At 56.7% G+C, this 3,799-nt stretch overlaps 1 pseudogene; it reads right to left on the bottom strand.

Moving 5' to 3' along the window:
• The window catches only part of LOC112076123 (SH3 and multiple ankyrin repeat domains protein 1-like), a 105,276-nt pseudogene that overhangs the window by 2,158 nt on the left and 99,319 nt on the right, over positions 1-3,799 (bottom strand).

Genomic DNA, 3,799 nt, shown 5'->3' on the forward strand with positions numbered 1-3,799 from the left:
CTCTGTCTTTCCTCCCTGTAGGTGGGTTGGTAGTGCTGGGACTGGTAGTGATGCGTGTGGACTGTTTTGTCCTCAGAGAAGCGCACCCTCAGCCCCTCTCTGGCCCCGCCACCCTCCCTCTCCCGCTCCCCTCCTCCCCCCTCCTCGCCCCAGCCTGCACCCCTGAGGATCCTGGGGGAGGGGGGTCGGCCAGTGGAGGAGGTGGTGGCGGCTAGGGAGGAGGAGGTGACCAGGTAGGAGGAGCTGGAGGAATGGGTGCCTGAGGAAGKCGGCGTGGGGGAGGTGGCCTGGGAGGGGAATGCCACCACACTGGACATCTGTCGTACAAACTGGTGCTCGGTCCCTCTCTCCCTCCTCATCCTGCCGTCGTCCTTCAGGGCCCGCTCCCTGGCAGCCAGGGCCAGGCCCAGGGGGGACGAGGGGTCCAGGACCTTTCCTGTCAGGGGGTGGATGAAGGTGGTGCCAGAGGGGACCTGCTGCTGRTGCCGGCTTGASGKCCCGTAGAAGTCAGCCGGAACAGACTTGGGCTGGTAGTCTGGAGCCGGGGAGGAGTACTCTGGSAGGCCGAAGGCAGGGGGCATGCTGCGGGTGTGGTGGATGAAGGTGTCCCCAGAGAACATGCCCTCGTCGATGGACTTGGAGGGCCGGAGGCGTGGGGAGGGGCCACCGGGCTGGGGGCTGAACTGCTGCTGCTGGGAGGCCTGAGTCCTGCCTGKCCCTCCTCCTCCTRCRCCCCCTGGCKCCACCTCCTCCTCGGCAGACATGAAGATGGAGGCGCTCTTCCTGCGGGCCTCATGGAAGCGTTCCCTGTCCCGGCGGGCTGCGCCCACGATGGCCGCCCCAAACTGGCTGGTGAAGTCACTATCCTGGCCTCGGAGGGAGGGCGGTGGAGGGGCCGGGATGGAGGGAGGAGCAGGGGGTTGCGGGGCTGGGGTGGAAGGGGGTCCGTGGAGGGGTTGGGTTCTGTCAGTCTCCRCTGGTGGGGTGGGCTCAGCCTCCACACTGCTGCCCTGGCTGCTGCGGCCACTGCCACTGCTGATGGAGGGGGCCTTGACTATGATGGTGGGGATGGGGATGGAGCTCTTCTCCARTGGGGCCTTGCCCCCCAGCGTGCCCTGGCCAGCCCGCAGGTCCTCCACCTTGGACTGCTTCACCAGAGGGCCCTTCCCTCTCCGCGCCCCCCCTCCTTTAGGTACCCCCTCTCCAGCCCCCCCAGCCGCACTGCGGTCTGCCCTCTGCTGCTGGCTCTGGGTGGTCTGTTGCTGCTGGGGCATCACTGTGGCACTGCCTGAAGGTGGGGCGGCYTTACTGTAGCCCCTCCTTAGACCTGCAGCCTTGCCCCCCCCCACTCCTCCTCCCCCTCCTGATCCAACAGGCTCCCCTGGGTAGCCCCCTTTCCTAGYGGCAGTRCTGCTCTGAGCGGAGTGGGCGGGGGCATTAGAGTACTGGTGCGTGTGGTCCACCCCTCCTCCTCCAGCGCCGGTACTGGACCCCCCTGCCCTTTCGCGGCCCCCGTGGGTGAAGTGCACAGACTGAGAGTAGAGCTGGTAGTGGGCTGCCGTGGAYGTGGACTGGGACACGGCCACKGAGGGCTGCTGGGAAGACTTGCKCCCTCTCCAGCCCAGGGGTGGGGCYGAGGAGAAGGGGGGGTCTGGCGGGGCGGTGGTGGGSGGCGGGGGGATGTCATCTGGGCCGGGAACCGAGAGACTTCGGGCAAACTTCATGGCTGGAGGATTGAGATGGGACTTCTCCTCTTCAGTCACCCCTGCAGTACACCACAGACAGAGATACAAGAGAGGAATGAAAAGGACTGATGAGAGAGAGAGGGACTGAGGTATAGGGATGGAGGATAGAGACAGAGCAGAGTGAGAAGAGGGGCGAGGGACAGGGTAGAGGAATGGTACAGAGAAAATACTGCTCGAACAAAAGAACAGATGATTAATGTGGGAGGCTGTCTGTCTGTCTTTGTAACTGCCTGCCTGTCTGTCTAATTGTCAGGCGGTCCTCTCCTTCATCTGTAAGTCTGTCTGTCCTCTAGCAGAGATGATGACCAGCAATATCATTCTGTATGTACTGGTAAAAGTACAGCAACGGTCATTTGCCAACAGGGTGTGATGTTATACCGCCTTTTACTTGGCGAGTCACAGGAGAAGTCCATCGTCTTTAGCTGTGTCACATTGAACCACAGTTCCAGCTCAGCTTCTGTGATGAACAGCTCCTAGAAACAGTGTATCAGCCTACAAACATTTTAGTACAGTACAACACATATAATACTGCTATACTCCACAGCAGAAGCATACTACAACATGAACCAGAGTAACATGTATGTAAACTGCAGGACAGAGACAGAACAGGTAGACTAGAAGCACATGGTATGCTACAGCTGCAGACAGTGTGTTACAGCACAGGCCTTTAAGAGTCTAGAGGACAGACAGACGGACAGGCCGGCCAGAGGGCTGGCCAGACAGACAGAGAGACAGCCTCACCGATGGATTTCTGTCGCAGCATACCGTGTGGAGGGGCGTGGCCTGATGTGAACTGGGCGCGGTCATAGCCCAGCCCTGTCATCCCCATTTCTGATTGGTCGTAATTTGGCTGCACAYCAAGAGAGGGAAGAGGGAGCAGAGGACAATGTTCAGAAAGGAWAGAACTTATATAACAYAATAAACTTTGCAGACTGTGGTACTGTGGTACWGTAAGTGKATWAAATAGCTTRACTATTCATGAAAGAGCTGTSAATTACTTGTAAAATAGTTCATATCTAGTAGTATAGTAGCTTAGGCAGTCAAACCAATCTTATTTGTATGGGTGTTGCATCAAGCTAACCACTGAATGACATGGTGTAGCATCTCCTAAAGATGTGGGTGTTACCATAGGAACACTACAGGACAAACTGTTCCTCTCAACCCCATGACAGGTGATCGCACTAGTGAACACGAGCGCTCTCACACACACACGCGCGCCAGCACACACGCAACGCCGACACATACACACCTCATTGGCGTAAAAGGAGCCCCGGCTCCTGTCTCTCCTTGTCCCCTGACCCCGCGTCCCTTGCCCCTCATTGGTGCTGATTGTCTGCTGAGCTGCTGCCAGGATCTCATCTAGCTTATCTGAGACAGTGAGAAAGAGAGACGGAGAGAGAGAGAGAGACGGAGAGAGAGATGGATAGCGAGAGATGGAAACAGAGAGAGACAGAGAGACGGAGACAGAGAGATGGAGAGAGAGAGATGGAGAGAGAGTTGGAGAGCGAGAGATCAAAGTTAATGTCTGCCTTTGCCTTGTCCTCAGCTGCTACCCCCTGGAAAAAAAAATCAGGTACAAATCACAAACTCTTTTTATGCTTTGTGTTTTTATCTGTTAAAACTGCAAACGTCTCTGCTAGCCAGTTAGCATTCAGTCAGCTTACTGGGTTTTTCCATATCCTTTCAGAATTCGAGTCTTCACAAGTTACAGAGAAGAAGAGGACAGTCTATCAGATGGCTTTGAGTAAGAGACTTCATATGCATGTACAGCATCAGGGAATAGCCGGGCTTTATTTTTCACATATCAATAAATTCCCCCTCAGTGTGGATGTGTGGTGGAGTGTTTGTTGGCCTAATTTGACCCTCTCTCCTCTCCCTCACCCTTTCCCTCCTCCACTCTGTCGCATCCTCTTCTTTAACCTCTATACCACTTGTTCTCTCTCTCCGTCTGTCTCTCTCCGTCTTTCTCCCCCCCCCCCTCTCTCTCTATCGGTCCATCTCTCTCCCTCTCTCCGTCTCTCTCTCTCTCCTCTCCGTCTCTCTCTGTCTTTCGC

Source organism: Salvelinus sp. IW2-2015, unplaced genomic scaffold, assembly GCF_002910315.2.
Source record: "Salvelinus sp. IW2-2015 unplaced genomic scaffold, ASM291031v2 Un_scaffold3586, whole genome shotgun sequence".
NCBI classification, from domain to species: Eukaryota; Metazoa; Chordata; class Actinopteri; order Salmoniformes; family Salmonidae; genus Salvelinus; species Salvelinus sp. IW2-2015.